The 25309-nt window shown below is 33.2% G+C and overlaps 1 long non-coding RNA gene across 3 annotated transcripts in view; it reads left to right on the forward strand.

Moving 5' to 3' along the window:
• The window catches only part of LOC146996300 (uncharacterized), a 41047-nt gene that overhangs the window by 3539 nt on the left and 12199 nt on the right, over positions 1–25309 (forward strand). The window contains exons 2-4 of one of the 3 annotated variants that reach the window (XR_015042173.1): positions 3018–3203; positions 13648–13856; positions 17379–17413. This is a non-coding gene — a long non-coding RNA (uncharacterized LOC146996300). Of the gene's footprint in view, positions 1–3017; positions 3204–5725; positions 5741–13647; positions 13857–17378; positions 17414–25309 lie in introns of those variants that run through there. The other 2 variants (XR_015042174.1, XR_015042172.1) reach the window with 2 other exon arrangements.

Consider the following 25309-nt stretch of genomic DNA (forward strand, 5'->3'; position numbering starts at 1 on the left):
AAAACGATAAGTACTATCTTCACAAAATTTTACTTCGAAGGCCTCTAGGCCTAATTAGACTGCCTACCTTTTTTTTATCAATACTCAGACTTTAAAATGTAGCGTGCCGGGAAGGGTTAAAGCACATACATGAGATACCTCGAAATTAATAAGAATTATTCAAAATCTGCATCAGTCTACGCTTTTTTGGTTTATTTTAACCTTTAAATTCCTGGCCTCTCAAAATTTTAAATTTTGTGACAAATATGTGTTTTTGATAATCTGTGATTACAGGTGGATTCGTTCAAACAAACAGCGCCCCAAATCTTTTGATTACACGTGTGCACATGAAAAATCTACAAATTAGATTTGCTAAAAACTTTAGAAAGTGGAAACTAATGTTCTCATTAGGTTTATTCCTTCTTTGTGAAGAAATCAGCTATTCATTACCCTTAATTCTACAATGGAAGGAACCTGCTTGACAATTACTCTGAGTTAAAAGTGTCTTGAAATTTCTCTAGATATCTTCAAATATAGCTCTGATATATACAAGTAAAATCTATTTATCCTATTCTTAGTAATAGTGATATTAGGATTTTGCAACATTAAATGAGATACAAAAAATCCATAATGATATCTTCAGTGATGAACTGTAGGAGGTATGCATGAGCCCATTGTTAAATTTGTCTCGAAATTTCAAACCCCATGTTCTTTTTGTTTTCTTATTATTTATTCCAGCAAAAACAGGTCTTGCGTTTTGTAACCATTTTTAACAAACATTGCATTTTAAATTAAAATATGTAAAAAAATGTTTTGGGGTTTTCATTGAGACACGAAAATTGCATAATGAAATTCCTAATAATGTAGAGGAAATTACAGTCATTATGCAGACTATTGCTATTAGCAGAGATGAAGCTAAACTGGCTTTCAGCTGGATGAACAGTATTTCCACAATAAGATCTTTTGCTCACAATAAATTTCAGATTTAAAGACAATCTTAAATGTAGAAAACCTCTAGAAGAATGCAGAAACGTTTCAAAAAATCTCTGATTGGTTCTTAAAACCTCATAAAAGAACAACTGAGGTGAGAGAAGAAAATAGTGTAGCAACTTCTGACATAAATTATGCATATAATGAAATTTAATCGATATTTTTTAATTTCAAATTGTTTTTGTGTCCAATTATTTGTATTTTCTTTCTTTTGTAAAAATTAAAACGTTTAATCATAATTTGATATTTTCTTTTTATAAGCTAAAGTATGAGCTCTTTGTGAATATTTTCATAGATCACGACTCGATATTTTAATGGAGATTTTATATAGGTTAATAAATTACAATTTAATTTATATTCGCAAATACATCAGATTCTGCAGCAGAAGAACAAAAATTACTTGATTGACCTCATGCTGCAATTTTGCAAGACTTAAAAATTATACCTTTATTTTTATGTAACACAATGAAATGAAATATAATTATTTAGATAGAGAGTGTTCATCAAGTTTCATGTTAATTTCTCAATTATTTTTTCTTTTGGGAGTTAATGGGTTAGCTGAAATTTTATGAAGTATCCCATCTCAACATTTTAATATACAGATTCTCTAAACAATTATAGCATTTTTGATATTTCAGTAGGAACTTTTGTTAGTGTAATTTTGCCTACAGAAAAATACATACACACAAAAAAAGAGATATCTAAAATACTGCAGTTAAGATTTTTAAAAAAAAGGATACATTCTTAAAATATTTTTCTTTCTTGAAATTTAGGATGTTTACAGTACATGAAATAAAATGGACCTAGATATCACCAAGCATTTTCAAATATACAGGTATAAATCAGGTAAATCAAAAAGTAATTCGGTAACGACAGAACAAATTGAGTTAGAAATACGGTGTTCTTTTATTATTATTATTATTTATTTATTTATTTTTGTTTTAGAAACTTAAATTTAAATTAGTCAATATAAATACTGTCAATTCCAGACTTATCGCCCATACAGTAAATTAAAAATTAAGTATTAAATCATTTCAGCGTACCTCAAAATAATAACGAAAGCAAAAAAAATTACTTCTACCCAAGAAATACGACGAATTTCGATAACTTCAATAAGTTACCATAGCATTAAAAACGATGTCTCGTACACCAGTTTTGCACAAAAATTGAATTTGGCGAACAAAAAATGATGCCAAAAGTCCCTAGTGCGATGGCGCTTTCTGATTGCTGGAATTTCCTGAATTCTTGGCGGCTTTTAGTGTTTGAATCAATTGTGTTCAGTGTTCTTGCGCGTGAGTTGGATAGTCCAAACCGTCATATGAATACGAATTTTTATATTCTTTTTGTGAATTTATTTGATTACATTTTTTACACAAATATTATTTGATATAAAACTATTAAAACTGAAAATCATATTGACATGATTATCTGTTCCATTGTCTTCTGCTTTATGAAATGTTTGCTTTATATTCTTTAAACTTACACAATTTTGTACCCGTTTGATTTATATATATTTTTTAATATAATGGTAATTTTTGATTTTCTTAAATTCATCTTCGTCATATATGTAGATAATTTACTCAGTAAAAATTCGTTGAGTTTTTTGAATTTTTCCTTTTCTTGGTGAAATATTTAGTGGTGTTTCTGTACTCTCTGTTTCCTTGCGATTGTGTATCTGTTTAGCTTACTTGCATGTAAAAACTAATGTATTGTATATTAAAATATAGTTTGTAGTTCCTTGACTTTACCCTTTTTTCTATTTGAATCTCGTTTCGAATTTTTTTAATCGTTTTATGAAATAGCCAATCGTGATTTTTAATCTTTTTTATGTTCCTATAATTGATTATTGGTGTAAGAAGTTAACAAAGGTGTGAAAGTTCATACTGAATGTTTTATCTTCTTCCAACCTGTTATAGGCATTTCAGCAACTCCTAAATTCTGCGCTACATTTTTTTTATTGTCTCACCTTGCTTATGAAAAATTTTAATTAGTTTTATGTCTGTTTTATGATCTGTCATCTCTTCCTGAAATTATCTATTTGATCCTAGTATGCGGTACACACGGGATTTAACGACTTTTGGCATTTGGAGTTTTATTCACGGAAAAACCAAGCCAGCTGGGATGTACTGTAGAGCAGGATTTAAATTTTTTTAATTCTGTTCCTAGGGCAGACTTGCTTGCCCTCGTGATTTTACATCATTTGATAAATGACCTGTGTAAGAAATAATATAATTGTAAGTTATATAGTTTTATATTCATTCTTTTTATATAAAACACAAATATTCTTATTCCATGATTGTAGGTTTAGTCTAAATAAAATGTTAATATGAACTGAAGGCCAAAAAAAGGAACAGTGAAACTTATATGCGGATTGAATTACTATAAATTTGTGTATATTTCTTTATATAAGAAAACATATTTATAAATTAATCCATTAATATTATGTAGAAATAAAAACTATAATTTAGCATAGAAAGATTTGGCAAAAATATTTGTATATAATCGCTCTCGAAATCAATAAAATTTTGACTCAAAATCTATGCCAAACTAAAGTTGTATTTTCACATGATATTAAATTTAGTATTATTTTAGATTCAAAATCGTTGGCTTTTAAATGCTGCCATACATAATATATATTGATGGACAGTTAAGTAGTGAATATATAAAGTGAAGAGTAGTTAACTACTGTGGAATTAATTTTCTTCCCTAGTAATGTTGTAGATTATTATATCTTCATAGCTGGACCAAAGGTAGAAAACTTCAATTTTATGATCCTCAGGGTGTTACAAATGTACAGGAAGATAAAAATTGTAAACCCATACTCGATCTGAGAGAAAAAGAACTATAGAATCTTTTTAAGACGTCAGAAGACTGAATAATATCAAATCCGCCACATGTAAACCAAAATAACAGTATGAGTTGTGCTGTCTCTGTATGATTTTATGCTTATCAAGTTAGAAATAATCTTGATATAACATGCAATCTGAATACTTTTGAGTTTAGAACATCTATGTGCAGTTTGATAGGAGGAGACTGTTCGGCAGATGATAAATGCACACAGTCTCATGATTTAAATAATGGATGCTCAATATGCTATATAAGAGACTGATAGTCAGGCTTTACAAGTCTCTTCCACAGTAGAATACCGTCGTAGAGAAAAGGCTGAGTGAAAAAAAAGATTTCTTCTACTAAATTGGAAGAAACTAATCCCTGACCATAATTATGAATTACATGCATATTTTATTGATATTTAGCACTGTTACATTACTAATTTAAATATTTTCATTTTGTATACTTTCTGTGAGATCTCTTACCCATCTATAAATTAAAACAGATTTTGTAACTGAATTTATGTTCTTATGACAGTTACAAAAATATAACATATAAGTGCATGGTATGAAAATAAATAAGAAGAAAGCGCATTAAGTCAAGATAATATTAATCTATAACCTTTCCAGAATTTATATTAGTGTACTTCTATGTACTTTATTTCTATGCATTATTTCTGATCAACCTTATATTGTATATTATTGTGCTTCTGATTCAGAATTGCATTATAATGTAAAGATACATGCACCGAAATATTTTATATATTCGAACCCTGGGCTTAATTTTAAATTCAGTATACTTAAAAATTGACATTGAAGTTATTAGTATATTTTTTACCCCAGTTTGTTAACCGTTTAAAGCAAATTTTAAATTCTCATTCATAATTTTGTAATGCATGCATATATTGCTTTCAGTATATTGGCACAAATTTATCTTAGAATAATTAGATGACGATTTTAAACTTCTCATTACAGATTTTTAAAGCTGTGTTTTTAAAATTTTTTTAAATATTTTTATAGAATAGGATTGAAAATATAATCTAAATGAATAATAAAATACACTTTTTTAAATATGACATCTCATTTGTTTTCAGAGATCTACTAGCCATACTAAATTCAAAATTGGATATTTATATCCATATAGATATATGAGTTTGCAATTTTGATTTTTGTCACAGTTAACTTAAACATATACCATAACTTCCCCTTCTTAATATTTTTATGCATATTTGTAAATTCAAATGCATAACAAATACACAGTGAAATCTAACAAGAATGAAAATGTATCATTAGCGTAGACTTCAACGTAAAAGTAGTGCTAAGAAATTATTCTTACAGGAATTTTCATAACTTTTTTTTATACTTTATACTTCAATAAAAATGAGAATTCTTCAACTCAAACAATAAATAATGCATATACGAAATCTCAAAATATGCTTGATTATGCAAACACATCTTAAATTAAATCTAATGTTAAAATGGATTTGGGTAATCATACAAAACTGAAATGAAAGTAAATACACAAAATTTAAGCATTCGTAATTTGCCCTTAACCAGATAAAAGGCCTCGGTTCTAACAGCTTTTTATCCCTTTTACAGGGAAAAAAACACATTTCAAGAAAAAATGACATGGATCTATGAGTTAATGTTTGTTAAAATCAAATTCTAGAATTATATACAAAATATTATGAAATCTACATTCTGTTAAAGTTTATAATTATATCTATAAGACATATAAAAGCAAAATCTTTCTGAAAATCATACTATTAAATTAATTGAATGAGTGCAGTATGTATGCTTTGTACTGAAGAAGCCATTTATTTCCTAACTTTTTTATTTATTTTAAATTTATTTCTATATGGCAGAAACAAAAGCCCTCCTTAAACCTCTTTGCTAGATTGGATTAGATTCGTGCAGAAATGCAAGAATAATGGGAAAATGAGGTTCGTTTTTGTTAAATCACTTTTAAAAACACTACATTTTGTATACCAAAAAATAAGTTCTTCTCATTTAGATACTTATGACTACATATTGACTTTAGGATTTAGAAATGAAATATATATTTATTGACTTTACGATTATTGACTTTAGGATTTAGAAATGAAATATATATTTATTGACTTTAGGATTATTGACTTTAGGATTTAGAAATGAAATATATATTTCATTTCTAAATCCTCAAGTCAATTCAGATGCTTAGAAAACAAGCTTAATACCAACTGAAAAACAAATAAATTAATATTTTTCTTAATAGAAATTTCAAATTCGCAATTTATTATTTAAATGATTCATTAGATTTTATATTTGTAAAATTCATTCATTAGATTCATTAGATTTTATACTTGTAACACTGAAAACATGAATATATAGTTAGAAACAAAATTTCTTCAAAGATTTTACATACATAGTAAAAACTGTGATGCACTACCTTAAATGCACTCTTACTAATAAATTTTCTTTTTCGTTGCTTCTGTAAATAAATGCTAATTCAAATTTGGAAAAAAATGAGGTCGGAAACAATGAAACCAAAGATATGTGCATGTAGAGCTAAATCAGCGATAAATGCTGAGCATGGCAACCAAGGAACTTTCACACTGGCGATGTCTTTAATCTACACTCGTGTCCATAAATTAAAGATAATTCGGAGTCACGCGGAAATCGAACTCTAAAATAAATGTATCACCTGTAAAATCACTACACACATCTTCAAGAATCATATGCAAATTCCAGAAAGTAACCAAATGACACCGATGGTACGTCACAATGACGAGAGTGTAAGAGAGTGATATATAAGGAATACAGGCAAAGAAGTAAAATTGTTCGCAGGCGCTTTATAAACATTTCAGTGCAATAACCGAATAGTTATGACACAAAGGACGCATTTGGATGATTTTTTACGTGGTAGAATTATCGGCCGTCTGGAATGTGGGCGTACCCAACTGGAAGTATCAGACGAACTTGGAATTGCCCAGAGTGTCATCTCCAGGCTTTGGCAACGATTCCAAGATGATGGTAATGTGAGTAGACGTTACAGCATAGGTCGCCCCAGAGTTACAACGCCGAATGAATATTTGGCAGTTACTGCCAAAAGAAACAGGCGGAGCACAGCCTCAGACCTGTCTCGTCAACTCTCTTCAGACACTGGTACGACAATTTCAAGGGCAGACCGTGTACAGACGCTTAGGGCAGATTGGTCTATATGTTCGTATACCTATCAGATGCGTTCCACTTAATGCAACTCACTGTCGCCTGCGGTTAGCCTGGAGTAGAGAGCATGCATTGTGGACACCGCAACAGTGGGCTTGTGTGATGTTTTCCGACGAGTCCAGGTTTAGCTTGCAGTCTGATTCTCTCCGGACTTTCATATGGAGAGCTCCAGGTAGCCGTTACCACCAAGAAAGCATCATTGAACGACACCGTTATGGTGGTGCAGGAGTGCTTGTTTGGGGTGGAATTATTCTGGGTTCCAGAATTGACCTGCATGTTCAAATTGGAACACCATGACAAGCCAAATCTACTGGGATGTCATTCTGGAACAACATGTACGTTTGTTTCGGGGCGCCATGGGGGCACAATTTGTGTTTATGGTTGAAACGACCGTCCTCACCGTGCAAACATCGTAAGCGAATGCCTTCAATCGGAGGATATAACCCGTATGGACTGGCCAACATTCTCACCGGACTTGAATCCAGTAGAGCACGTGTGGGACATACTTGGCCGACGAGTTGCAGCCCGTCAACCTCCTCCTACATGTCTACCCGAACTTCGTACAGCATTGCTTTTTGAGTGGTGTAATATCCCCCAAGATCAGATCGATCATTTGATACTCAGCATGCCTAGGCGTTGTACGGACTGTATTGCATCGTCTGGGAGACATACAATGTACTAACAATCATACCAACCATGTAATATTGGTTTTTTGTAAATAGTTTTTTTTTTTTTTTAATTTGCTCCAGAGAGAAAAAATCGCTATTTTTTTTAATAATATCAAACATATAGCATCTTTTTTGCTCTTTACCTTTTGTTTATTAAATAAGTTTTATAAATAAGTCAAATTTGCTTTGCTTGTAACTCTTCCTTAGCCTGATTTTGCATTATCCTTAATTTATGGACATGAGTGTATTATATTAACAGATGTCTTCCTTCGAACAGTGCAGCCATTGCTCGCTTTCAAATCGTTCAGTTTGTTAATCAATCAAAATTCAGGCTTCCAGATTTTTTTTCCCAATAGCGGACACTTGCCTACAACTGCTTTGGCCAGAGGTGATGGCCATTTTATTGTGGAGGCACCTAATAGGCGACCACCGTTACTTTTTACGAAGGGACAGACAATTGTATATCCATGCTTTCTACGGGAGTCGAACCCGGGCCCTTTGGTATCGCAGTCAGGCTTCCCTAAACACTACACCGTCTGGACGCCAGGCTTCCGGATGCAAATGTTCGTATGCAGGATAGCATTATTCAAAATTTGATGACTTTAGGTACAGCCTTTTTTGTTTTCCAAAATTCGAGGAACATATATACATACATGCAGATTCTTCATTATTTCTTTAAAAATGCAGAGCGATAATATTTGGTGGCAAGAATTCGAAAAACGATTCACCGTTTTATAGTAAACCAACGCAAAATTCTGTTTCGAGACTAATAGCTACTTTGGGGCTTAAAACAGAAAGAAAAAAATCTGAAAGGTATCAGATTTTAACCGTCATACTATTCAACAGCAAATTTGCAAAACTTTTAAAAGCAGCATAACAGTATACATTTCGGAATCTCGATGCAGTTAAGAGTTGGCATACAATTTTTTTTTCAGTCTTTTTTCAGATTGTCATATCAATGTTCAGTTTTCTTACTAAGATGGCCTTAGAAAACTTTTTTTTTTTTTGTATTTTTATTATTGACGTTTTATATCTTTACTTTATTTATTAAATATCGCGTTCTTAGCGCTTACATCACATAAAATTCCATTCAAGAGCAAAATCACAAAATATTTAGAAACAACATACCTTTAGAATTTCCGATAGACAGTCTTGCGTGCTGTAGATAAAAAAGTTTTTTTTTTTTCTTATAGCGTTGCCACTGCTCTCTTTGAAATCGTTGAGTTTTCTCATCAAAAATTCGTTAAAGTTTCACAAAATATGAAATAGTTAATGTTGTCAGTGTTCGGGTGAAGGACTACGAAGTTCAAAAGTTGATGGCTCTAGGTACCGTAGTTTTTTCACAATGCGAAAAGCATGCATACATTCATGCAGATTCTTCATTATTTAATTTCTGTAAATATAGTAATATAGGGCATGTATATATGGTGGCAACAATAAATTTTCTGTAAATATAGTATATATGGTGGCAACAATATGAAAAGTGATATACCGTTTATAGTGATTCAACGCAAAATGCCTTGCGAGACTAATATCCCATTCAGAACTGACGTACCTTTTGAGCTAAATAAAAATCATAAAACGCCTCAAAGAATTCAGATTTCAAAGTTCGCCCAAATGGACTCTTGTAGTGTTTAACATAACTTATCAGAAGAGATTATCGATAGGGATGCAGGTGTAATAGCGTATTTCGCAGGGTTATAATTTTATAGGATATTATATGAACATGCATTTAGACTAACATGCGGAGCGGTCTATACCTTCTGTATATTTAAAAACTGAAAAAGTACGTTATGTCATTCTATAAAAATATTTAATGTTTTTATTAAATAAAACATGAATTAAATTCATCTTTATTTAAATAAATCAGATTAAAATGTAAAAAATAATATTTTTAAGAAATGCGTCTATTGCTTTTAAATAGTTTAGTTTTTTATCTGTAGCAGACAGATTAAATATGAAATATTAACATCTTACGTTCTTCCGAATGGCAAGAGACTAGAATAGAAAGTGGGAAAAAAACGCAAAATCGCGTTTCGAGACTAATATCCCGTGTGCGCTAATAAAGAAAAATAACGGAACATCGCTTAGAGAATCAAGAAATCTCTTCAACTGCTCAGTTTTGAAAACTGGATGCAGCTACAGTGTTGCTTAACGAGTATTTTGCTTGAAGCTAAAATACGAAAACAAATATTACCAGTTCGTCATTAAAGTATGCCAAAAGGCAAACTCAAAAAAATCTTCCTCGTCTGCTTCAGACTGCGATATAGAAATTTTTAAAAATATAGAAAATAGCTAAACTGTTTTTCGATCATTCTTGCTTTGAAAGAGAGCAAAAAGTTCGTATTATAATCTGTGAAAATTTTAAAAAGATTATATACGATATATTTTAGATCTTGAAACTTCAAACGTCAAAGAGTGTTTTTACGAATTTTGTATACATGTCCAATTATATGTGAAATTGTAGTATCTTTTGTATATTGTACCATGAAATGCTTGAGAAAAACGGAGCTCTAATGGAAAAATAAGAATACAGGGGCAAGTCTATTTTAACATTGAGTAGATGGCTATCTCTTTTAATTGTCGAGATATCGCCAAGCTTTGGTTTGGTGACTAATTTTTGACGCAAAAATTAACGAGTGATAGTCAAAAGACGCCAAACTTGCCTATCATTTGGGGACGTTTTTATTCGGCCCCTGACTAACTGTCATTATTATTGAAACTGAATTGTCATTAGTATTGTAATATGTAACTGTAACCGTATCTAGCCCCTTACATACCTCCTAGTAATTTCGAGAAATGGAATATACTGCAGACTTCTCCGCGAATGGGGTAAAACTATATAAGACCAGAGAGAAAATCAGCTCTCATTTGTTAGTTCAGAGCGACTTCGGAGTGTTAAGATACCCAGTTAGATTCGCTTTGCATTGCGTTGTGTTTAACGTTCCCAGTAATTTGAAGTGCAACTACCGATTGTTCTGTGCGATACTGAGAAAAGCTGTACAGATATTTTTGTGGAAAGTTCCAGGAATGTAAAGTGTTCCTTTTTGTAAATAAATTTCGCAAGCTACAATCAGTTTTGTGGGCATTTAGTCTATTATTACGAAACCGTGCGCACGCAACAGTATACAAATTCCCAGAAAATCAGGAATTAAATCACAGTTTTCATAGTTTATTGAAAAGATGTTTTTTTCTGCTCTCTTCGAGGGAGCAAAAAGAAAAAGCATTAATGCATTAGCGAAGCAAGAGAAAGTTTATCATATGAGGAAAGACATGAGGAAGCATCAAGGACATAACCTGCAGGTTTTCCTATGTCCTGTCATTGTTCATGACCTTTCTCATACACATATTATGAAATACTTAAACATATAAGTTAGAAGTATTGCAACAGAAATATAATTTCTAAATAAAACTAAATTATAAATTAACACAAATATAAATTTGACATTAGTTAGAAACATTTTTAACATTAATTATAAACAGCATTTTAATTAGGAAAAAGCAAAAATTTGTTTATGAACTGTTCCTAATGTTTCTAATGCAAAAGTTTATTTATGATTTGTTCATAATGTTTCTGGAAACTGTTTGGCAAATTTTGAAACCACAATCTTAATGCTCGGAGGGCATTCCTCGTTGAAAGAGAAGATTCCAATGTAAAATTACAAATATAGGCAAAAAATGTAACATCAGTGGTTGTTTCCACGATATTTTTAATTCAAGGAAAAGAAGGAAAAAAAAATTATGTTCTTGCAGAAGATGTCTGACTGCCCTCAAAATCAACAGAATTATTCAAATCGACGCCAAACTAAGGCTTTTTTTTTTTAAATGGTCGATTAAAATAAAAATCAAGTTTCTGGCAACTTAATCCCTTACTTGGCTACATTTCTCTGTTGGAAATTTTTGCAATTTATTTTGACCTTATTTGGCAACCTTAGTTTAAAAACATTTATTCTATAATATCTTGATCCATTTAACTGAACTACTTATGATAATAACCGAAGTATTTTATATGTTTTGTATGCAAACGGGTAGGACTTCGGCAATTCGACAACAATATTCGAATCATAACTATAACTGCGATCACATTAAGCGGCATCTGCTGTATTTCTGACCTAAGTAAAAGGATAATAGTGAGTTATGAATAAAATCAAATGAATCGCATGATGAATATTATATCATAAGATAAGTAATTCAAAATCGAATCATTTTTGTTATATTTCCTTCATAAGCATTTCCTCCACAAGGTTTGTATTTTGGTATGCTATCAGCAGAATCGAGGAGTGCTGTAACATGAACATGCTGTAACAAACAAAACATACTGTAAGTGAATACGTAAGAAAGCTAGAGAATAGGGATCAGTAGCAACATGCACATTACGCTATGGGTTTTAAATTTATTTATCAGAATCTTTACTAAACAGGGTTCTTATAACGGGCTCTTTTATGTAAATACAATAAATGTCACTCTGAAGCGGCTGGTGAGAAGTTGCGTGCACGTGCTCCGTGTTATCTAGTTAACCGAGGGGGGGGGGGGAATATTTCGTAAATTTCAATTTCAATTTAAATTAAGTAATCTTTTTTAAAAAAATGGTTTTACCTATTTATTTTGTCCATGTACTAAGTTTAAAAATGCTGCTTTATTTTTTCTTACTAATCGTTATAATTTATTTTGTAAATCAACAAAAATATTCGAAACCATACCATGGGGCAAATTGTAACAAAATCTCTCGGCAAGTTGTAACATGCTACAACTTCCCTCTGGAACTCGATTCATTTATTTGTACTTTGTTCTTTGAATATTAATATGAAACGTTACTTTATTCTGTCTTGTTTTCTTTTTGTAAATAGAACAATGTATGTTTTTTAAACTACAGATACAGCCTCTTGTTAAGGCATCATCTCGGAAACAGTCTAACAAAGGCTGAATGAAAAATAAAATCCTTCGTTCTAACTAACACACCAGAAGCAAAAGCTTTGGAAAAAGAATATGAAAAGAGAATTAATATGAAACGAAAAAAAAAATAAAAATAAAGGAAAGAGCAAGGTTAAGAAACATCCCAAAAGAAAAAAGATAAAAAAAATGGAGGGAAGAAGATTTTGAACTCATATCCAATTTCTGCAACAGAAATGTCGTTGCGTTTAATTTTCAGAGATGCCTACATCCATTCTGATGAAGAAGAATGGATGCAATTCTCTATTTGCAAAATGTGGGCGCACGTTATGTGCGTAAGAGGAAACAACCTATCATTTTTATAACTGCAGTTCTGATGAAGACTGACTTTTATCTTTATTGATTAAATAATTTGATCTATGTTTTACTATAAAGCACTTGATATTATTCAATTTCATTAAACCAAATAATAATAACCACCAAATGATTTTAAATATTGTAGCTTTTATTATTATTATTTGTCTGAGTTCTGTTAGAATTTTTCCCAAATCTAGACAAATTGTAACAAACGAATAATCCTGGTAAGGCACTTCTTGTACTAAAACCAGGAAAATTGCCGAACATTTATTTTGGAATATGATGTAGACATAATTATTCTGTAAACAAATAACAGTTATAATTAAGGAAATCTTAAATACATTTAAAAATATCAGTATTTTTTCAAAAATTGTTATATCTAGCCTCTATCTCCTATATTCTCCTGTTTAAACTAAGATTTGTATTAACTTCTATAAACAGATATAAAATTGTATATTCAGGACGAAAACCATATTTAGTTTCGAATATAAAAATAAATATGTATCAGAAAGAGAATAATAGACTCTACGAACGAAATTTTTATAGTGTAATGTTTGAACAAATGTGTTTAAGATCACGGAAAGTTTTCGAGTGATTGAATTATAGCTTATTAAAATGCTTTTTAATGGAAAAAGACTATGCGAAACATATTTTTCCATTAAATAGTGTTTAATGTAACACGTATTCGATATAAATCGTCAATATTTCTTTTTACAATTACATTTTAGTTCATACTTCCGGAACGCATTTTAGTCCTTTGTGTTTGGTATAAAAGAAGTTGCAGTAAAGACAGCAGGCATCATTTTGCTTACTTCAAGAAGTGCAAAGCTATTTCGAACGAAAGAGTTGAAGACATCTGCCACAACGATGATCTCGAACTACATCGTATCCGCAGTCATGCTTGCTGCATATGTGGTCTGTGCGGCAGCAGCTAAGAGTAAGTCAAAGAATTCTATTTCTGTAGTGTTTCAGCATGCATTTCAAATATGTATAATTTTATTTTTAGACTTCGACTATCTTAACTCTGTGAATCTAGATATTTCAGATGTTTAAAATCAGGTTTCCTTGCCAAGCTTAGAGCTTTTTTACCTACTGCGGGAATCTATTTCTCGACCATCTCAATGTACATCAAAGAATTTATAGTTTGAAAATGGCCTTTTAGGAAATAAGTAAAATTTCTGTGTTTATTTTTCAAATAAAACATAAATTCCAGCATTCTAAAATGTTTTATAATTTACTTGTTTTTCTATTAGCAAAATCACCAATAATGTTTGTTTAATTAGAATAGCTAGGCGCTATTTGTAAGATGCACTTTGCCCCGAGATTTTGATTTATACAGTTAGACTTTCTGCTTCAAATGCTAACATGCAAATTACTTTATTTTATATAGTTTTATTCCCCAAATAGAAAAATAGGTTTTTTATCCTCAAAGATTAGACATCTAAGGCTTCGCCTTAGAAAAATTCTAATAGGACCTGATGCAAACGAAAATCTCCCATTATGACTGACTCACTCGAAAACGAAGCGTTAGCAAAAAAAGAATATCAGAGATAATTAATAAGTTGTGGAAACAGAAAGAAAAAGGAAAGGTTAAAGAAAAAAGTCCAAAAAGACAACGGAACGATACAATGGGTGAAGAAAAGGACTTTTAACTCAGATATAGATTCTGAAATATTAAAAGCGATTTTGTTTAACTTGTGGAGATGCCTATAGCAACTTTAAAGAAAGATTTTAAAAAGTAATATTTATGCGTACAGGGCGTGTTTCCTGCGTCGAATTGCTTCTGTTGATTACCTTGATTCTTGGTTCAATGCCTCGAATTTTCTATCAAAATGACCTTTTCTTTGTTACCGTCATGTCAGTTTTATCCCATTCCTTTTGAATCGTTTTCCAAAAGTCCGTTCAGTATGGATGTTTTTCTAAATCTTGTTTTAAAATACCTAAAGCTCAAAAGTCCACAGGAGAAGCGTCATGTGATATTATAAGCATTTCATTAAATGGGATGCATTTTATTCCTGTTCCTGATTGTTTCTTTGCTAAATAAGCTGAAGTTAATTTGGATGTGTGACTAGAAGTTTTGTTCATATGAAGCTCAACTTTATTGATATCTCTTGGCTAGAATATTGTCTTAAAAAATTTGCTTTTCAAATATTTTGCTGAAAGTATAATGAATTAGTTTTGCCCTTACTTCAGACATCTTTTAGTTTTATTTCACCGTTATAACAAAATCTTGCAATTATAGTGCAACAATCACTTGAAGCGTAACCGTGGGAGCTCTATTGTTTTAAATCTTCACAATCTCGAGCTCATCAGATAACAAGATCTGAAATTTCACTTCGATTGGTTGAGCGGTTAGGTCGCCAGGAGCTCATATATAGGGGACATTTTTTTATGGCAATCCTGTATATCACAAGGAAAATGAAAGAAAGTTTTTTACGTTATACGACCTCTGTAGCGATCCATCTTTCTTTTGAAATTCTAGGATGTACTATAAAATATTCTGCTTATTAATATGTAAATGAATTTTGTATTTTTTGTTTACTCTGTTTTATAATTCTTATCATGTTTTCGATAATATGGATGAGGTATTAATATCAGTATTTAAATTCAGGGGGATTGCATACTTTAATCTGAAATAGTGAAGTCTAATGTTTTGAATTTGTGATGAAATTCATATTATGATTACAAATCAGTATTATGCTGCCAAAACGGGATAGTTCTTAGCGACGCTGATTTCTCTTTTTCGAATACCGGAGAAGGCATGGATGTTTGTAAATGTCAGAGTGTCTTTGCGGCATGGGGGCACTCTTGCTGTGAGACGAGCCGAAAATCCTCTCGACAGATAAGTGGTAGGCGAAGAGGGGTGGGAGGCTTTCAGACCCGTCCTTCGAGGCGCTCTTTATCATAATTGCGGGTGGAACCTAGTAAAGTCGTATTCTCACCTGTATGTTACTTAACCTCCTTTGGCAACGGCGAGCGCAATCTTCCAATCCTTCCCACGATGAATTTCACGGGCTAGTTCTGATGTTATTGTCAGACAAGTGAGATAAGTTGCAACACAACAAATCAGTATTGTTCACGTTTTATGGAGTAATTGATTACACTATTCTTTATAAATGACAAAAAAATTATAAATTTTATCATTTCGTTAAGAAATCCTTCTATTATTTTCTCCCAATTTTGCTTTTGGGTCTTTACTACCTGTAGGATTTCCGAAGAAATTTATTATACGTTTATTATATACTATACTGTGTTTAGTATCTTTTTGTATTAAAATACTATTTATTATTATTTTTATCGTTATTTTTTATTATTATCAAGTATTAATGTCATACCTGCAAACAGTTTCGATTTTACTACAGTTACTTAACTCATCAATCGCTATTTGTCTAGAAGAACTTAAACTAAATTAATCTTCAAACCACATAAAAAGGCAAGCACTATGTTGATATGTAACACAAGGGTGTTTCATATGGAATGGACAAAAAGAATAGCATAGTACAAATTCTGTGACTGATTTATTAAGCCAATACAAATTAATTCTGAAACTACAATTATACAAGTTTTATCTGGCAACAGTGAAACATTTTCCAGTTGCGAAATCGCTGCTACAGGCACTTAATAAAAATGACGCCATCTATGTAAGTGAAAGCATACCGTGTTTTGAAAGACGCCAAACTATCATCGTTTATCGTGGTTCAAAGACATTTTCGCACAAGTAGAATAAATAATCTCGACTTCATTCTGCAACAAGACAGTGCTCCTCTACATTAGCATAAAAGCATACTCCGGTAGTTGAACGACAGTCTACGTCATCGCTGGACTGGCCATGCTGGGTGTTGTTTCTGGGATGTGGCTTTTGCGAGACGATATGCCATTGCTTTGTTGACCACCGAGATCTCTAGATCTAAACTCTTGTGAATTTTTCCTATGAATTATTTAACACAAAGTATTCGTGCTTCTATTTCTCCAGGACTTACAACTGAAGCAGCCGATAGTTGACGTGATCGAATCATTAGCAAAGGATATTCTATCACGAATGTGCCCAAAACTGCTATACCGCATTTACCGTGCCACCGGAGGTGCACACATAGAACATCTATAGAAACTTGAATAAATATAATTTCAGAGTAAATCTGATATATCAAAATTAATTACAGGCTTTCATTTTGTCCCATTCAATATGAAACACCCTCAATTACTTCCCTTGTAGTAAGAAACATTCATAAAAGATCTAACATAGGTATATATATATGTAGAAATATGTTTATTAAAGCAATAATAATCTTAAGATGCTTATTCTATATTTTCCAATGAATGCAAGCAAATATGTCTGATCTCAGTTATAATTTTTTGCATTTATTAATTATTGTGTCAGTTGTAACTCTTGGATACGTTTTGCACGTATATGAAGTATTGAACGAATTAATGAACTAATGAAATTATTATTTCTTTTCAGCTGGTGTCAAATTTATCTGATAAATGTTAGATATGGTACGTATGAATTCTTTTGATCCAGTGCTACATGCTAATAACATATGATTATTTGCTTGCACGCGAAATACATGCACGATCTAGTGACGGGCCAGAATATTTGTTTTTTGAAAAATTTTATTAACAAAACAAAGAAATTTGATGTGGACACCACATAAGTTCCTTGCATGGCATATAAAATTATACATATTTTTCGCTGCACTTCATTCATAACAAATTTCGGAATTTGAAATTAAATGTCCCACACAATTGTTGTCGTACAGGATTCAAACTTCTTGTATTTTTATTTTGTCGTAACGAATATAAAACTTTCATAAATATAAGCATAGAAACGGGAGACCGCATTAAAAGTTAGTTATTTAATTGCTGAACATGAATATTTTCGTAATTTAAAACACTTCTGTGACTGGAATAAGTATATTACTAAGACCAACAGTTGCGAAAATAAAAGGCGGCTAAGGATTTTTAAGGACGGTAATTGGGGGAATTCTTTTATATATAAATACTTTTGGTACCGCCAATTGCAATGAAAAAGGAAGATGCACAATTATATATTATACCAGCCCCATATACAAAATGTCAACATTCCACGTCTAATCGCTTTTTTTTTTTTTTTTTTTTTTAGCTAGACGAAATACATACTTAAGTATGTAAGAGCAGACATCATGAGAAAATCCATTTACAATCCGTTTTCGAATAAAGAGTCTTTTTTTCCTCTGCGTACGTATAGAGTGTCCGCCGAACATCGAGGACGCCGCGGAGAAAACAAAGCAAGGCAAAAACGTCGTGATACAAAACATCGAGGGAGAAAAGAAAGCAAAAAGAAAACATTGCAGATCTAAAACATTGCGCTACAAAATATCCTCATCTAAAATAAAGCGATTCAAAAACTTTGCAAATTAAAAACATCGTCATCGAAAATATCGTATTAAAAAATAAAGTATCAACAAATCATTGCGCGACGATTACATCGCACACATGCGTTTGCAAGTTTTAAAAGTTGTAAATGCATGTTCGCATATTGATTTAGGAGCTCAGTTTGGAAAGAGAGATTCTTTTACTTCCGTATTTCATATTTTTGAATGAAATAATGAATGTTTGTTAAAAGTTAAGAAGAAAATTTAAGCATTTAAAAATGGAAATGAGTAGAAAATTAACGCAACTTAGAAAACTTAATTTTAAATTTTTATTGCATAGTTAATTAACAAAGTTCATTAATAAATTAATCTTTTATTATAAAGTTTTAATCATAATTTTTCATGAAAAATATAGGAAAATGAAGATAAATAACTGCATGAGGTTATCAGGTTCTGTGTTTGTCCTTACTTGCTTGGGGAACATTCAAGAACCTGACTTGGAACAGGGAGCTTACTAAAGTTCAATAAATGTGGGAAGTAGACAAGATACGCAGGAAGGGTATACGAAACCCTTTATTTTTCACTCTTTACAATAATTTCCGGACTTCGGAATACAGAGACCAACCACTTGTGGTCTGAACGTAAGAATATAAAAATATTAACTAAACTCTAACTTAACTTTGGAATAATAAACAAGGGCCTACGTGGAAGATTGGCCGTATATTAACAGGAAGCCGTATGTAGTACAGAGAACTGTTAACACTACAATACGTTTAAAATTATTAAGAGGAATAAACCTCTGGCCTGGAAGGCAACCAGCAACCGAGTAAAAACTGCTAAGGCAAGCGGCCTGCTTCTACTAACTCCTTCCTCTCTCTTTCTTGGCAAAAAGCCACAACTCAAGTACTTGGCGTTCGCCAGACAAATTTGCATAAATAAGTTAAAGCTTTTAATTCTGGCCGGAAGTAGAAAATAAGAAGTGATAGTAAAGATTTAAAATAAAATAAACGTTAGTAAAACTTAAGATCCTTACATACTTCCCCCCAGAGTTAATTAGTTTGAAACTGAGGTCTAAAACGACCTTGTTGAAAACTTTTAGCTCTAGAATCTAACGCGAGGCCAATCTTTTACAAACATTTCTCACTAGAAACTAGAAATTTTAAAAAAAATTGTTTTTACATTATCAGCTCCATGGACAATTACTTTTCATCTGTACTGCATCTAAACAGGAGCTTTTAGTTGAAATCTGGTTCCTTCCAGAGATCTGGAAGGAAAACTACTTTAATGAAATGTTACACAATTAAATGGAAAGTCACATGAATATTTATATTTCTCCTAACATTCTTATTTCATTCATGACTTTTATTTAATTATCTCTCCCCGTGCTCTCTGATATGTGTTGTAAAAGAAAACACCGAACACGAATGTGTTTATGTACCAGTGTTCAACACTGCCGCCTACATTCAAAACACTAACGTGTTAAAATTCAACATAACAAGACCTCGTAACACACCCTATCTTCATCTCTAAACCCTGAGGTACTATTCTGAAAGTGGCTAACTCTGAAGTGTAGCGTCAGAGAGCCTAACTACATTCATTCAACCTTTAACACATATTCACAACACTTTTCTCTTTTTTTTTTTTTTTTTTTTTTTTTTTTTTTTTTTTTCCAGTCACACGAATAAGTTTAAAATTTTTGGCATTACTTTCACTTTTACCATATCACAGTATTTCTTAACATTTAAAATAACAGTTCACATTGTATATAAGGACATATTAACACGCCGTTAATTTTACGCAATTTAAAACATACATTAGTAGTACATTGTTAACTTCTATTCTTTTCCAAGCAAGTGCCAATTCTTCTACATTGAAATACTACATTTCAAAAGTCTTTCAGACTAAAATTTCTTTCTTGCCAGAATGTTTTAAATAAAATTTATACAATTACTTTTACAATATTCAAGTATTTACACATTCCTATTATACATCAACTTTAGTTTTACTCGCGAGTAATTGAAAAACATAATACCAAAATAGGTAACAACTCATTTCTCGCCTTTTTGGCGATAAAGGTAGACCTCACATGAGTTAAAACGTCTTGAATTCTGCCACTTGCAGTAAGAATGAAAGATTAACTTAAGTTTGCAAAGTAACATAAAGTTTTACTTATCTTTGTGATATTCGGACATTCTTTTCTCTGCCCAGTCCTGGAAGGTAGCGAAGATTCGTGTATGATTTATCTTCCTTCTTGTGCGGGCTCGCCCTTCAGTTCCTTCCTCTAGGAGCTTTCTTTTCCCTCCAGTTCGGTCACCCTTGAATACCTTCTTTTTCGCCTCTGACTGTGGTCTGGCCGTTCAAATTTTCCTTGTATCTTTTCCTCCGCCGCTGGTGGTCCTTCCGCAATTCGGCGACATTTGCAGCGTAGAGTCCTGTCCGATGAGTAGATCTTCCGTTTGGGAGCCGGGTTATAGTTGCCGTTATTTCTCCTGGCTCTCTTTGCATTCGTCGTACTTCTCCCTTCTTCATTCTGGGGGTGGTCGTGCGCTCTGTTTTGTGGTCGGTGGAACGGCTTCTTTTTCTTGTTATCTTCAATTTTCCAACGGGGAAACATTCTTTTCAATTGCTCCTGCCTCCTAATGGCTTGTCCTTGTGCTTATCGTTGTTCCACCTCTGGAGCTTGTGCCTGCAGTGCCGGATCCTGCAAAAGATCTTTAAATATTTGCATTTTATTACGGTCATAGTATGGTTTTATTTGGTCAATGTTTGCGAAGCATGTTTCACCATTCCTGGCTTTTAACACCACTACAGCGTGAGTTATTTTTTCTATGACATATAGTCCTTCAAATCGTGGAAAAAATTTGGCGGTTTTATCTTCTGGTGCTGAAGAAAGTGAATGCTTAATTTTCAATACTTCATCTCCTACTTTATAAGTTACTCCCCGTCGTTTCAAATCATAATAGAGCTTCTGTTTTCTTTGTGCTACTTCAGTATTCTTTTTTGCTTCTTTAATTAATTTTTCTATATCACCCATTTTAAATTCTGGGGCTCTTTGTTGAACATAAAATAATTTATCTAACGGCGTTATAATCTTTCTGCCTAAAAATAACTCAGCAGGAGTTTTGCCCGTTGTATCATGTTTGCGGAACTAAGGGCGAAAGCAAATTCATTGACATAGTTATCCCAGCTTTTATGAAAATTTTTAACATAACTACGGATAATTTTCACTATATTTCTATTGACCCGTTCCGCTATATTTGATTGCGGCCGATACGGGACCATTTTTAAATGACGTATGCCCAGTTTTTGGCACATGTCTTCAAATATATTACTTACAAATTGAGGACCATTATCCGATATAACTTTTAGGGGCGCCCCGTATTTTAAAATATATTTATTTAAAATAGAATCAGTAACTAATTTCGCGGAGGCTCGTTTTAAGGGAACAATTTCGGTCCACGTACTAAAATGATCAACCATAACAAGGAGGTACCGACTTTTATTTAACTGAATTTTTGGGAAAGGGCCCAATAAATCGATGCCAATTATTTCATTTGGAAATTCGGATTTAATACTATTTAGAAACCCGGCCGGGCGGAAATTAATATAATTAACTGCTTGACATGTTGGGCAGGACTGGACATACGCACTTGTTAACTTTTGCAATTCAGGAAAATAGACTGCCTCGCGTACGCGTTGGATAGTTTTTCGAATACCAGCATGAGAAGCTAAAGGGCTGTCGTGTAACTCCTGCAGGATATTTAATCTAAGACTAGCTGGGATAACAGGTCGAAATTCGTTGTTGGAATTTGTAGTTTTTCTATAAAATAATGGACCATCTATTAGTTCGTAATGGGCCGCCCTATTTCTTATCGCCACAATATCTTGGTGGCTAAAATTTTCAGGATCCTTTAAATACTCATAAATGTTTCGAAACTCAGGATCCTTACCCAGTTCGGTTATTACAGTTTCTCGGGAATTTATTGTACATGCTGTGAGCATTGCTACCTTTACAGTATTACCTTCTTCATCTATTTTAATTCAGGATAGGGCATCTGCTACGATATTTTCCTTTCCGGGGGTATGCTTGATTACCAGATTATATTCTTGTAGCTTGAGTGCCCATCTTATTAACCTTGGGGATAAGTTTTTCCCTGAGTACAATCTAGTTACCGCCGCATGATCAGAATACACTGTTATTGGCGCTCTTCCAAAATAGACTCGGAACTTTTGCACTGCTAACAGAACTGCAAGTGCCTCTCTCTCCGTCACGGAATAATTTCTTTGTGTTTGATTTAAAGTTCGACTAAAAAATGCCACGGGCTGCTGATTTTGCGAAAGTACCGCTCCTACCGCATAATCCGAAGCATCCGCTGAAATTTCTAAATTCTCATCCTTTTCAGGAAATTTCAACACAGGGGCTTGCGTTAATGCTTGTTTTAATTTTTCGAAAGCACTATTGGCTTCGGCCGTCCACGAGAATCTTGCCTTTTTCATTTTTAATTTTAACAATGGTTCAGCAATAGCTGCAAAATCTTTTATAAAGGACCTATAATATGAACAAAGTCCTAGAAAAGAAGAGAGCTTCTTTGCCGTGTTTGGAGTCGAATACTTTTGTACAGCGATTATTTTTGATTCATCTGTCTCGATCCCTTTTTGAGATATTTTGTAACCTAAATATTTTAATTCAGGGGCTGCAAATTTGCACTTTTCGACATTAACTTTTAGACCGGCCTCATTTAATAATGAAAACACCTGTCTTAAATCCTGTACATTATGGTCCAGATTATCACTAGTAATAATGATATCGTCTAAATAGATAAATGTGGACTTTCACAAGAACAGGCCTTAACACAATGTCCATACATCGCTGAAATGTTGCCGGTGCCCCTGAAAGGCCAAACGGCATACGCAGGAATGCATAAATGCCAGACTTGGTTATAAAAGCAGTCTTAGGCACGTCCTCCGGTCTAACCCCTATTTGAAAATAACCAGACGTTAAGTCTAAAGTCCTCATATATTTGGTAGACGTCATGTTCCTTAGAATTTCTTCAATAATAGGTAACGGATATACCGGATATTTAGTTATGGAGTTTAATTTACGGTAGTCAATCGCAAAATGCCACCTTTTTGGATGTGTTAATGGATAGTCATTGTTTTTCTTACATAAACCCACCGGGCTAGCATAACTACTTGAGATGGGCGTTAAGATCTTTTTACGTAGCATATCGGTAATATGCCATTCTATAATTTTTTCTTTATTTTTATCATACCGGTATGCTTTGTGGCGAACTGGCATTGAATCTCCGGTGTCGATACTATGGTTTGTAACTTGAGTAAATCCTGGAATATCACTAAATAACGAAGCAAATTCACTTACCACTTGCCGGATTCTGGTGGTCAAGGTTAAACATTGGCGGTTTCGTTTTTTCTTCTCGAACTGGTTTCATCGTCAGCTTAAAGGACGCTTCATTAAAATCCAGCGTTGCTTCTGCCTCTGAAAGAAAATCTATCCCTAAGATAATATGTACTTGCAGATTCTTTACTATAAAAAACATAACCTTTACTTGTTCGTCCTTGATACGGACATATAGCGGTAATTTACCTATGCACTTGCATCTTTCTCCTTGCGCAGCTAACACTGTCGTATTATCCGAATTATATATGTGGTATTTCCGAAAATACTTCCTAAAAAAATCTTCTGCCACACAGGAACACTGCGCGCCTGTATCCAGGAGTGCGGTGGCTGGGATGTTATTCACCAACACTTCAATCTTCGGAAGAGTCAAATTTTTCACCATTACTACTTGAAGGAAGAGGGGTTTTCTTGACCTTCGGATTTCCGCACCCTCCCGTCAGCAGAAATCCGTTTTAGTTTAAATCTTTTTTTCTTTCCATGCTTTCCTTCTTTTTCCACTGGCCTTGAGACTTTTTTCCTGGATTGCTATTGAACTGTCGACGTTCGCCTGCTGTTTTTGGATGCTCGGGTTTCCTTGCCCACTGATTCGCTTTGCTTCCGTAGCCGTGTGCTTGACTTTGCTGTGGTCTTGGCTCACCAAATTGGTTTCGTTGTTGATATTGGCGTCTTCTTTCAATGTCCGCCGTTCTTCTACTTTCAAACTGGATTGCTAGCTCTTAATTTTTCCCGTGTAGTCGGATTTCTTAATTCAATAAAGTCTTGTACTTGGGGAAGTAACCTCGGCAAAATCACTTGAATTATCTCAGGATCCGGACGGTTTCCATACAAGAGTTTGAAGACGTGAATTTTTCGTAAAATAAAGCTTGAGAGATTTTCAATTGGTTTCTGGTATATGCTGAAAAGTTCCGCTTCTAATTTCGCACGATCCCTTACGACAGGGAAGGCTTTTACTAAGGCAGTCTTGAAATTTTCGTAAGTACAAGTGGGACTTCCCGCTTGACCCAAGAGACTTCTGCCTATGCATTTGAACCAATTAAGCGCTTGGCCCCTCAAAGCGCTATTAGCTAATGTGACTTTCTGGAACTCGTGCACGGGATACATCATGAAGTGGTCATCTAGTTTTTCCAAAAAACTGGTTACCGGTGAGTTTCCATTAAATGTTGCTTCTGGTTTCACCGCTGCGCGCATGGTCTGGACGATGTAACCAAATCCTTCCAGGGCGGCAGCTGGCATTTTTGGATTCTGAGCCGCTTCTGCAGGCAGCACAGGTTCTTCTTGAAACTCCGCCATGGTTATTCTTCTTCGTCGGGCGCCAGGTGTTTCTCCTTACTTGCTTGGGAAACATGCAAGAACCTGACTCGGAACAGGGAGCTTACTAAAGCTATGTTCAATAAATGTGGGAAGTAGGCAAGATACACAGGAAGGGTATACGAAACCCTTTATTTTTCACTCTTTACAATTATTTCCGGACTTCGGAGTACAGAGACCAACCACTTGTGGTCTGAACGTAAGAATATAAAAATATTAACTAAACTCTAACTTAACTTTGGAATAATAAACAAGGGCCTACGTGGAAGATTGGCCGTATATTAACAGGAAGCCGTATGTAGTACAGAGAAC

Source organism: Stegodyphus dumicola, chromosome 7, assembly GCF_044657685.1.
Source record: "Stegodyphus dumicola isolate Sdum_Otavi_A_Nest chromosome 7, ASM4465768v1".
Lineage (NCBI taxonomy): Eukaryota > Metazoa > Arthropoda > Arachnida > Araneae > Eresidae > Stegodyphus > Stegodyphus dumicola.